Source organism: Symphalangus syndactylus, chromosome 2, assembly GCF_028878055.3.
Source record: "Symphalangus syndactylus isolate Jambi chromosome 2, NHGRI_mSymSyn1-v2.1_pri, whole genome shotgun sequence".
Lineage (NCBI taxonomy): Eukaryota > Metazoa > Chordata > Mammalia > Primates > Hylobatidae > Symphalangus > Symphalangus syndactylus.
The window spans coordinates 34,720,182-34,732,321 of NC_072424.2; the positions used below are offsets into that span (position 1 = coordinate 34,720,182).

Consider the following 12,140-nt stretch of genomic DNA (forward strand, 5'->3'; position numbering starts at 1 on the left):
ACTACTAAGAAAAACCTTAGAAAACCTCAAACTATTATTGTTATTATTATATATATAATTTTTTTTATAGACAGGGTCTTGCTCTGTCACCCAGCCTGGAGTACATGGCACAATCATAGCTCACTGCAGCCTGGAACTCCTGGGCTCAAGTGATCCTCCTGCTTCAGCCTCCCGAGCAGCTAGGACCACAGGTGTGCACCACCATGCCCAGCCAATTTTTCTATTTTTTGTAGCGGTGAGGTCTCTCTGTGTTCCATAGGCTTGAAGCTATTATTAAGAGGACTCAATAGTCTCAGGGCAATAAGAACATTGAATGAGCATGCTGTTGTGAAAGAGCAACAAGAACCACTGCCTGATCATTCAGCCCAGAGAAGAATACGCAAATGCACAAATCTCACTGGAAATGCAAGCTCCCTGAGAGTGGGATTCTGGTCTACCATATTCACAGACTAGGCATTTAATAGTTGTTGAGTGAATGAACGATTCCAACTTGATGATTGAAGATTCATGTTCAATCTTTACAATTCAGCAAAAGCAGAGAACAACTAGTACTTATTTTTGTAAAGAATAATAATAATAATGGCTAACATCTACTGAGGATTCCTCATGTGCCTACACCGTGTTGACCGTTTGGCATGATTACCTCATGTTCACCTGGCAGTCAGCCCATAAGGGAAGTTTTATTATCTTCATTTTATAGACAAGAGACTGAAGTTTAGAAAGTTTAAACAACTTGCCAAGATAGCAGGAATTCAAACCCAGACAGTCTGAAGCCAGAGCCCACACGTTTCCCCACTCTACTCTTCTGCCACTATGCATTCACAAAAGCTATTAAGAAGAAGATGTTTTTTACCACACCCTGAAATGTTGGCAAAAATGTAGTGGTGATGTTCAAATGGTGAGAAAAGAAGGAGGGAGGAAAGTAAGGGAGTAGTGACTTCTCTTTAGTTGTACCTGTGCCAAGCAGGGTTAAAGCACATTGTATAATACACACATTAAGCATTAGCCATTGTGAAAGAAGATTACATTTTAAAATGCATTGGATATGGCATTTCAATGATGCCGAGGTGCAGTCTTCACACTGCAGACCCTTCAGGTGTTTTAGGGTTATTGTAATATTAATAATATGGGCAGCGGGATCCACAATTAACTTTACTTTTCAGGCCAAACCAACATGCTGGTATGGCCATTTCAAATGAGGAAAGAAATTACTATATTATTCACTATCTGGTTTAAAAAATACCCTTTTATTAGCTAAATTTTTCTACTATTTAAATGAGTTAAATTTAAATTGAATGCTTCAGCTGATAGTTTTACAAACCGAAGCCAGCCAAAGTTGCAGTATTGAAATTTTATTGTATTAACAACTTAAGATAAAATGTTGGTGACAAAATCAAAGCTAAGTCTGGACTCCGTATTATTTTTTTTTTTTTTTTAATTTTCTTCTGCAGATGTTGACTTCTTTTTTTTGGAGACAGGGTCTTGCTGCGTCACCCAGGCTCGATTGCAGTGGGACCATCACAACTCACTGCACCCCCACCCCCCGGGCTCAAGGGATCCTCCCAGCTCAGCCTCCCTAGTAGCTGGGACTACAGGCATGCACCACCACGCCTGGCTAATTTTTGTATTTTTTGTAAAGACGGGACTTCACCATGTTGCCTAGGGTGGTCTTGAACTCCTGGACTCAAGCAATCCACCCACCTTGGCCTCCCAAAGTGCTGAGGTTACAGGCGTAAGCCACTGCGACCGACTGGATTCCATATTAAAAAATAATAATTCTGATTTGAAATTTTGCAAGCTATCTGACACATTATGACTCTAAGATACCCAATTTTTAAAATGGCATAATTGGATGTCTCATAAGGCAACAAAGTATATCTGAAAGGTATTTTTTTCCCTAAACAATGAAGGTAAAAACTAGCAGAGGGAATCCTTCATTGACTCCGTTGAAATGGAATCAATGTGAGAATGTGAGCAGTTGTTAGACATTATTACTAATAAAACTCTGAAAGAGAAAATTTTTATTATTATTTTTTCAAGCTTCTGTATAAGTTCAATGTCGAGTGTCAGAAGACTGCAAAGCAAGTTGCTTAAAGATTCTTGCTATTTGCAAGGACTTTTGTGGGAGTCCACTTCCTTGATGCTGTGAACCTAAAATAGAATATGGAAATTAACTGCTGACACTAACATAAAACTGACATCCATAACCACCCACTTCGGATTTCTACACTTACAAAATTGTTCCCACCAATTGATTTTATATTTTTATTAATAATAAATTATTTAAAAATTATGAATATTTCAAACACTTCGTAGTACAGATAGCAATACAAAAAATAAGTTCTCACCACCCAGTTTTAACAATTTTAAATAATGCTAATATTTAACAGTAAATATTAACATTTTACCAAATTCAATTCCTTTTTTAAAAGGACATATAATACTATAATTACAGAATTCTCCGGTTGTCCCCTCTGACCAGGGGAAAGCACTACCTTAAAGTTGGTGTTTGTCCTTCATGTCCATTTTATTTTATTTATTTCTTTTTTTTTTCTTCTTTTTGGAGACGGAGTCTCGCTCTGTAGCCAGGGTGGAGGGCAGTGTCGTGATCTCAGCTCACTGCAACCTCCACCTCCCAGGTTCAAGCAATTCTCCTGCCTCAGACTCCCAAGTAGCTGGGATTACAGGCGCACTCCACCACGCCCAGCTAATTTTTGTATTTTTAGTAGAGACGGAGTTTCACCATGTTGGCCAGGATGGTCTCGAACTCCTGACCTCGTGATCCACCTGCCTCGGCCTCCCAAAGTGCTAGGATTACTGGCATGAGCCACCGTGCCTGGCCAATTTTATTTCATTTTTTGAAACAGGATCTCACTATATTGCCCAGGCTGGTCTCGAATTCCAGAACTCAAGCAATCCTGAGTAGCTGGAATTACAGGTGCTCACTGCCATGCCAGCTTTTCCTATTCATCTTAATACTTTTACCACAGATGTATGTATCCCTAAAATATTTATATTATGTATAGTATTGTTCTTTATGTTTAACATTTACATAAACGGTATACTGTCCATATCTTTCTGCAGCTTGCATTGTTTTTACTCACCAGAATCTAAGAGGTTTATCCTTGCTGATTTGCTTAGTTTTACTTCATTCATTCTTTTCTTTTTTATTGAGGTATCACATCCATACATTGAATACACAACTCCAGTGCCCAGCTCAAAACCTCCACCCAGATCAAGGTGGAGACCATTTCCAGCACCGTAGTCTCTGTGCCCCTCCTAGCTCATACCTCCCAGAGGCAACCACTGTCCTGACCTCTAGCACCATCAATTAATTTTGTCTGTCTTGAACTTTATATAGGTGGAATCACACAGTATGTACCCTTTGAGTGTGTCTTTTATTTTTGGTACAATACTGTGTCTGTGAGCTTCATCCAGTGTGTTGCATGAAGCAGTAGTTTTGTCTTTGTCATGGGTATATAGTGTTCTGTTGTGTGAATATAACATTTGTGATATTGTGAAGTATATTTGGCCTTAGTCCTCTGTTCTTGACATAAAACTCCTAAAATATTTGGTATCTTCAAAGTGATGTGTCCTTTTGTAGGCAAATGAGTTGACTGGTGGCCAGTAACTCTGGGTAGCTTCAGGATAGGGGCTGGTCACTGGCAAGACCAAGGCAGGATTAGAGGGTTGGGACTTTCAGCCCACCCTTAACATCCAACAAGAGGAGAGGGGCAGCATGCTCATCCTCCATGCTGCTGGTCAGTGTCTACTGGGAGTCTTTCCTGCCCTCGGCCTAGGATGGGGCCTCTGCTCTGTGTTCCTGAGGCTCCCTGTATTTCTTCTGGAGCACTACTCATCAGAACTGGACAAAGCGAGGTCAGTTCCCTGCGGTATCAATCCACAAGGCCTGCAAAAACACCACTGTGATAAATAAACTGGAAGTATGATAGCAGGTGGCTTGAGTTCCACACATGTACCTCTGTCTCTGTAACTGGTGAAATAATATATTGGTGCTGCAAAAATTTGGGAGGAGATCAGGAGACACTCTCTTCTCCTTACAGAATCTAGAAGTAATTAATTGGCACCTTTTTTTCTTTTTCTTTTCTTTTTTTTTTTTTTGAGATGGAGTTTCGCTCTGTCACCCACACTAGAGTGAAGTGGTACGATCTTGGCTCACTGCAACCTCCGCTTCCCGGGTTCAAGCAATTCTCCTGCCACAGCCTCCCAGGTGACTGGGATTACAGGCACCCACCACCATGCCCAGCTAGTTTTTGTATTTTTAGTAGAGACGGGGTTTCACCATGTTGGCCAGGCTAGTCTTGAACTCCTGAGCTCAAGTGATGTGCCCGACTCGGCCTCCTAAAGGGCTGGGATTACAGACATGAGCCACCGCAGCCGGCTTATTGGCGCTTTTTATACGGCAATGAGCAAAAGATTCAGAACTCTAAGAGTCAGATTTCATTTGAAAGGTTTTTCAATAATTATCTTTATGTCCTATTTCAGTCATTCATTCATTTAACAAACACTGAGTGAAAACTGGCTATGTGTCAGACATTGTTCTCAGCACTTGGGCGTGTGCCATGGTGAGCAAACCAGGCCAACATCTCTGTACTTACAGAGTTTGCATTCTTATGTTTTAGTAAAATCATTAATTAATAATCAGACATTGTCTACATGGTTTCTTGGCTCTCCATTGACAAGATTTTTCTATTTCGATTCTAAACTTCTGAGCAGTGGCTACCCCTCATGAGTTAGGCAAGATAGACAAATGGCCAAAGTCTTGGCCCAAAAGACAGGGATTTTTCCAAGGGTCTCCTGGCACAAAACAGTAAACAACACTCTTAAGTGGAAATATAAAATCTTTCCTCACAAACACCTCTCATCTCCAGGGAGTTTCCTTTTTTAAATTTATTTTAACTTTTAGAGATGAGATCACTCTGTGTTGCCCAGGCTAGAGTGCAGTGGCTATTCACAGGCGCGATGATAGCACACTACAACTTCAACCTCTTGGGCTCAAGCAATCCTCGTGCCTCAGCCTTTGGAGTAGCTGGGAGTCCAAGTGTGTGTGACTATGCCCTGCTCCAGGGAGTATTCTTGGATTGTGCATGTGCAGGATGCTTTGTACTTGTAGACTGACCTAGACCATCAGCTCTGACCCCTGCCCCAAATAGCCCTTTAAATCAGCAGCAATCACCTCAGCTGCAAGGCCAATGTGCAAAAATGCATGGGCTAGTGCTGCTTACTTGGAAGGAATGATTCATTTTAAGTAAGTTCAAACCTATTAATATGCCTCCCAAGAAGTTAACTGTTCAGAAAACTGATTCCTCTCCCCTGCAAAAAATACAAATAAAAAATAAAAAGCAGTAACTCCAAAAATGCAGGAAACATCTCACCTCCATGAAAGTAAAAACAAACAAACAAAAACCCTTAAGATATCTTTTAAAAGACTTTGAAGCTGTATTCATGTAAGTTACATCTATCTATGGTAAGCAAGTGAGTAACATTATCCAGGTGTGAAAAACCATGAAGTAAAAAACGATTCAGAAAACATTGTTTTCAGTCCATGTAATAAATGCCTTATTTTACATTGAAATTTAAGGAGAAACTCATTCTTAGATGCTAACCACACCCACCCACCCCATCCTAAGTCTTTGCATCCCCCAAAACTATAGCTCCTCCAGATAATCTCTCCTCCATGATTCCAACTCTCCTTGGACTGGTCAGCCTGGAGGATGGTAATGACTCACCAATACTGCTAATGTTTGCGTCATTGTCCCTTATTTATTCCCTTCCAGGCTCATGACTCTTGTCTTTGATATAGGAACCCTGTCTGATGAAGCATCATTTCAGAATTGTAAGTCAACTTACAAGTGTGCTATTATTCACATCTGAGCACAAATTTAGGACTACTATTATTTCTTGAGTACACAGGTATTTACAAAGATCACTATTGTATAAGAACTGGTCTTGACATGAATTGGTAGCAATACATAATCCACTTTAGACTATCCAATAAAACTGTTTTAGCTTTCAAAAACAAATAAATAAATGTCTTACTTTAAGTGTACAGGAAGAGGCACACACTTAATAGAACACTTATTTCTCCCAGGCTTCATTAAATTAATGCTGAATAAATATTTAAAGAATAGTAACTTGAAGGGGCCCCAATGTGGCCCTCATTCTTAGAATTGATTCCCTAAACAAATATGTTGGTTTATGATCAAATTCACAGAACTCCAGCCCATGGTAATTGACTGGACAGGGTGGATGCATGACCCAAGCTGGGCCAATCAGATTCTTTTTCCCCAGCAAACTGGGGGAACTGGACTCCAGAGGCAGCCAGTGAGTCTTTAGGCATGTCTGGAATTGAGAGACTCGCAGACACTTATGTGTTGTGGGGGGCTCCTGCTACATGAGTGAAGAAACGAGGAAAAGTCTGCAGTCAAACAAGTAAATCAGGCACACAGTGCTAAGCAGAGATAAGAGATGAAGAAAATTATTATTGCTCATGTTCTTGAAGATTTGATACTTCCTGGTTCTACTACTTCAAGAAGCCAGGATGTGTGTGGATTCCATGAGACACTACTATATATTGGAAATAAGCCCCCTCCCCCTTTCCAAGCTAACTTAGCTCAATTTTTAGTATTTGTAAACCAACGAGTCTTAACTAAGACATACACTGTTCATATGTTAGGAGGTAAGATCATAGCAATCTGCCTAGGGCAATACCTTGTTGATGACCATCCAAATCCCAGCCAGATTCACCCATGTAGGCAAAACCCAGCCTGCTAAGGCTTTCTGTCTCTCACCTATTGGGTAAGAAAAGAACCAACTAGGGGGTATCTTCTGCTTTAGATAGGGCAGGGCTTGAGCTGAAGCTGGACTTGAGAATCTTGAATCTTTCACCTGAAAGAGACGTGTGGATTCAAACAGGACAAAGAACAGTAATTTCTATGCCATTTCTGAATAGAGAACTGAAAAAAAAAAGAGAGGATAAAACCAAAACCAGACTCATATTTTTGGTTATTTGTGGCTTCAGGCTATTTTTAAAGAAACTGCCTTTGAATTCCCCATGGTATTTTTCTTTTCTGTCCTTTTTGTCTTCCAGAGGCCAACTCAGGTTTTGCTGGATTCTGGAAAATCCAGGGGATTTTGAAAAAGAAAATCTGTGGTGGTTTATCACTAAAACAGAACTATACAGGCTGATCTTTTATACCCAGATGATGCTGGCAACCCCCTCCCAGCCAGGAATACACGTCAAGGTATGTTCAATTGTTGAGATAGACTGTATGAAACCATCCACACTCATTCCTGAAGGTCTTAAAACACAATGCACTAGTTTGGGGGCCATATGTCTGGTCAGGGTTAGGGATGCAGCCTGGAGTTATGGAATAATATTGTTTTCCTCTGTGAATCTAATTATGTCCTTGGCCTCTTTGGCTGTGCAAGTTCCCAGATTTCCCTCTGGTATTCCAGGGGCATGGCCACTTGCTAAGGCTGGAATTTCAAGTGGTTCTATCAAAACCTTCTGCTGCACACGGACCCTCACCAGAATCCAGGCTAAGACAGGAGAGTGAGACTCTCAAGGGACCATGTAAAGAAGCATGTTGAGATTTCGCTGATGAACTTACTGTGCTGGGTGTCAGACAGAGGCGGCTTCCACCATCTGGTGGTTTGGCAACAGGAGGGGCCTGTTAGTATGGCTAGAATTCGTGAACAGTGGGGCTGGGTGGTGGGGCAGTTCTGGGGCCACATCCTGGTCCTGTTCCCCAGCAAGGAGAGGAGAAGCCTGACAAGCAATTTACTTCGCTGCGCAGTTGGCCTTGCTGTCTGCTCCACACTCAGGCGGGACCATCCTCAAGACACTCCCCAAACATAAGTCAATAAATATATCAGGGCTGATTTGAGAGAGAAAGGGAGTGAGGGAGAAGAAAAAGGAGGAGGAGGATGAGAAGAAGCAGAGAGAGAAGCATGAGCGCTGGACTGCTTACAGTCTGTAGAATGGCAGGTTATTCGTCCCAGGCCCTCCTGCCTGTCCCTGTGGCAGGAGGTAAAAGTGCTAAAACCACTTTGGCCAGAAGAGGGCCCCAAATTTCACTCAATTTTACACAACTATGGGGGAGACTCTGGCTAGACCTCAGTTTATTATTCACCATTGTACGGCATGGAAAGGGCCAGAAAGAGCACCAGAGACCCAGACGTGGGAAAGAACTTCAAAGTCACAGGCTGGTTTGTGGTTAAGCCAGGACCAGAACCCAGGTTGGATAATTCCTGCTCTGAGACTCTATCCTCCAATTCTTCTTAGGCATCACTTAGCCCCAGCAGTTATCTACAAATATCTGCTGAGATCCCAGTAATTTAAAAAGACAACCATTCATTGAGGGCCTGGCATGTATAAAGCTCTGCACTGGGTGGGCAGGTGTGTGTGGCAGGTGGCAGGTGGCAGAGGTGCTGGATGATGGGGGTGGGGAGGGAAAGGGTAGTGTCCAAGTCTAAGTGCATGGTCCTCAAGGCCTTCAAAGGCTTCTTACTGGTTTAGAAGGCACAACCTAAAGCATAGGAAAGTTAAATAACAATAAAAGATATAAATAAGGTTCAATATAGTGAGGGCTGAGCTGTCATAGGGTGATGTATGACTAGTAAACAAATGTATGATTAGCAATTGTCATTCAATTTCTGAAGAGGAAAAGAAGGTTCTCCTGTGCTTTCATATAGCATGCTGTGGTTTCCAGTACTTTCCTGCATGTTGTCTTCTTTGGGGTGGTCACAAAGACCCTACACGGGAGAGGAGGTAGGGTGGGTTCTGCTTTAGGGGAGCTGATGGAATTCGCACGCACACAGAGGATCATGGAGACACACACGGCCTCTATCTAGAGGAGTGTACAGTCCTCTTTATTGAGAAGTCCAGGCATCACGAGTTCGTATGCTTGTGTGAATGGAGAACTGGAACCAGGGACTCCAGGGTTTGAGTGAATGCAACATTCTAGACCTGCAGGTGTGCTAAGTGTGCTCTTTAAACCAGCTCTTCTTGCCCTAGTATAGGCACATAAACGTGGAGGGGAAAGACAGCTGTTTTGGGACTAACTGGCTATGTGGCATCAAGCAACTTGCTTAGTTTTTCTTGGCCTTAGTTTGTTCCTCTGTAAAATAAGAGAAATAAATAACCTCTCTTGTCCCGTCTAGCTGGAAAGTTCTTTGATTCTAAGCATTCTACAATTACCTGTTTTCGAAAATCAGATTTTCAGGTATCAGTTTGCATCTTTATGTTGGCTTCTCTTTCCCTTACTTATCCTAAACTTAAAAAAAAAAATTTGCAATTATATTTTTCCATTTTTAACTCACACAATGTCCTTGGGTTGGAGTCGTCTCCAGTTCATGGGTGGAGGTGGCAAAATTGGGGTTTCTCTAATCCTTTCTAGCACTAGCTCTTTGAGTGGATGTTTTCAACACAGGCCATCCTATATACCTACTGTGTGCCACGCATAGTTGGGGTATTTAATGAATGATCTGCACAGTCCCTGTTTCCAAGGAAACTTCCCCCAGTCTCTGTCATTTTTGGGGGATTGCCAGGCACATGTGAGGCATTCAATAAATGTGTATTGAACAGAAAGGAATTCCCAAGGCACTGTGGGAAATAAATCTGCATGAGGTTGAAATGTATCCAGAGAAAAGATAGCCTGCACCATTTCATACTTAAATCCCCTTGGACATATGGCCCCAGTACAGAAAAGACATTTTTCTCCCACAGGTAGAAATAACTTCTGCCCAGATCTTGGCACCATGGGGTTGAGTGGGGAGCACTCAGTTGCTCCCTCCAATAAAGATAATTATGGAGCAAAGGGGGAAGTTGGGAGTATGCTCAAGTCAGGCTTAAAGGCCTGAATTTATAAAATGTTAAGTTTCAGGGAGTTTCTTAGGCAGGAGAAAGGCTACCACCTTATAGGCCACTAGGAAGTGGGGAAGAACTGGGCCCTCTCGCCTACAAATTTATTGTGCTTGGTGTGTTCATTGTGGATCTGGGTCCGAAAGAAGGGTAATAAGGAAACCACTAGTGCTGTTTTAGGTGAGCTGACTGCTTTGATTCACAAGGGGACCCAAGTCAAACTAAACCCCTTCCTCTTCTTCCCCCCACAACAGCTAAACACCAGCTCCCCTCACTGGTGGCTTCTCAGGCTTTATTAGCACTTCAAGAAGACTTTGCCATCCACAGAAGATGAGTTATCCGAGAGCCATGATGAATCTCTTCCTCACAAACTCACAGGCTGTCTTGATCCATCATCAGAGAGGACCTGGAGCTGGCCAGCACCCTCCCACGTTCGGGAGCTCAATGTGGAGGGCCCGTTCCAGGTCTACCTCTCATCCTTTCAGGGAATAATCCTTGCTCATGGAGGTAGTGCCCTGTCCTCCCATTTTCCCATCAACTGAGCAACATTACCAGGTGCATCTTCCCCCAGGACTCCTGCTCCAACATTCACAAAGGTTTTCTGTCATCTTCTCTGACCAAGAAGCTCTGGCCTGGTGCCAAGATCTCTCACAGTCTGAGCCCCCTAGGCCCACCAATCTTTTTTTCTTTGCCCTGTGCCATCGTTTGGTATCCTGGTGCCCTTCCCCAGGAAGGTTGGAGGAATAGTGGGTTACTCTGTACGGAGCAAATATGTGAATAAATAAAGCCTTAGATCTGTGCCTGGGTTCTGACAGTCTAGAGAATGCACAGAAGAAAGTATTAATGCAATTAGGTCATAAAATTATTTGTCCTCATTTCAGATGTTTCACATTGGTCCACAGTCACAAAGCTTGATTGTGATTGTGAAACAACTGGAGTAGTTGTGAAAACACTACCCTTTAAATGTTTGAAAGCAGAATGGGAAAAAAATGTTGAACTAGAAGTGGGGAAGCTACAATGAATTAAGTAGTAACTGTGCTCCAAGTCCAGGGACCATGGACAAGTGGCTTGGAAAGTGGGTTTTCCAGACTAGAGGGAGGGGTGAGAATACCAGAGCCTGGGGCTCATGGTGAGCTGGCCTCCAACCGGGTGGGTTTTCCCACCATTGTATGCTCCTTTCCCTGTCGCCAGCCTGGGGAGGGTGCCCAGGGGAGCCCTGGGCTTAAGGCAGTGATGTTATGTAGAGTCTGTAACTTTGTCATTGGTAAATGATGGCACAGGGTAGTTACACAAGCCCAGATCGATGGACGACTCAGGCAACGAATCGATCACATTTCCGGGGAGAATTCACCCTTTATGACCTGCAGAGGGTCAGGTGGTTCGTCCAAAGAGGCTCTAGCTTGAAGGATTTAAAGCTGGCTTTTTCCCCATTCCCATCTCCTCCTCGGGGGCCTGGGCAGTAACAGCCGGGTAATAAACTACTTCTCATTAAGGAGATCTGGGGGTGGAAGTGGTAGGGGGACATAAAAGTGGGGACAAAAAGGCACAAATCCACTCCGAGGCGGAAAGCCAGGATGGGGTCGCGCTGGGCTCACTTTCCCCGCTCCCTCTCCCCCCGAAGCCACCCTGAGTTTTTGTGCCCGGCGAACCAGCCCGGTGCCGCGCCAGGCCGCTGGCTGCGCGCTGGGCTCGGGTGGGGGCTCGTCGGCCCGCCCCTGCCACTGGGGCCGGGCTGCAGCCCCCTCCCCGTCGCCCCGAGCCCCTCCCCCGGCCCGGAGCCCCTCCCCGCGCGCTTCCCCTCGCTCCCCTCCCTCCCTTCCCTTCCCTGCCTGCCAGGCCCTGCCTCCGCCTCCTGCGCCCATAGCCTCCGCCAGCGCCGATCCCCCTGGAGCCCAAGCCGGAGAGCGGCGAAAGGGAGCCGCCGGCCCCTCTCCAGGACGCTGACAGCAGGCTCCGGGGCCCCCGCCCCGTCCCCTCGCCGGCGGGACACACCCCCGCCCCTCCTCTGCTCCGCCAGTTCCCGCCGGACCCACCGGGCGGCTGAGAGAACGAGCAGGCGAGCGCAGCGCGGCGGCCGCGCGGGAGTGAAGGGGCGCGCGGCAGGCCGGCGGGGAGCCCCCCGGGGCGCACGGACCCCGCGCTCCCTCCAGGACCCTCCCCCGTCCCTGGGCCCGGACCTGTGGGCGCCGGGAGTCCGGGCAGCGTTCGGCGCGCCGGGCCGGAGTGGCGGGCGGCCCCGGGATCCGGGCAGCTG

General features: G+C 44.9%; 1 protein-coding gene and 1 long non-coding RNA gene across 4 annotated transcripts in view; one reads left to right on the plus strand and one right to left on the minus strand.

The window, feature by feature from the left end:
* Positions 1-10,680, plus strand: part of STN1 (STN1 subunit of CST complex) — a 68,770-nt gene extending 58,090 nt beyond the window's left edge. For 2 of the 3 annotated variants that reach the window (XR_010117770.1, XR_010117773.1), the window contains 3 exons: positions 5,799-5,857; positions 7,112-7,265; positions 10,141-10,680. The gene's annotated coding sequence lies outside the window, so the exon portion shown is untranslated. The remainder of the gene's footprint in view (positions 1-5,798; positions 5,858-7,111; positions 7,266-10,140) is intronic. The other variant, XR_010117772.1, reaches the window with a different exon arrangement.
* On the minus strand, positions 1,896-12,137 carry LOC134735178 (uncharacterized). Its single transcript, XR_010117970.1, has 3 exons — positions 12,064-12,137; positions 6,813-6,909; positions 1,896-2,151 (listed from the first exon to the last, which is right to left on the minus strand). It is a non-coding gene; the product is annotated as an uncharacterized lncRNA (long non-coding RNA).
* Positions 12,138-12,140: the final 3 nt, after the last annotated feature.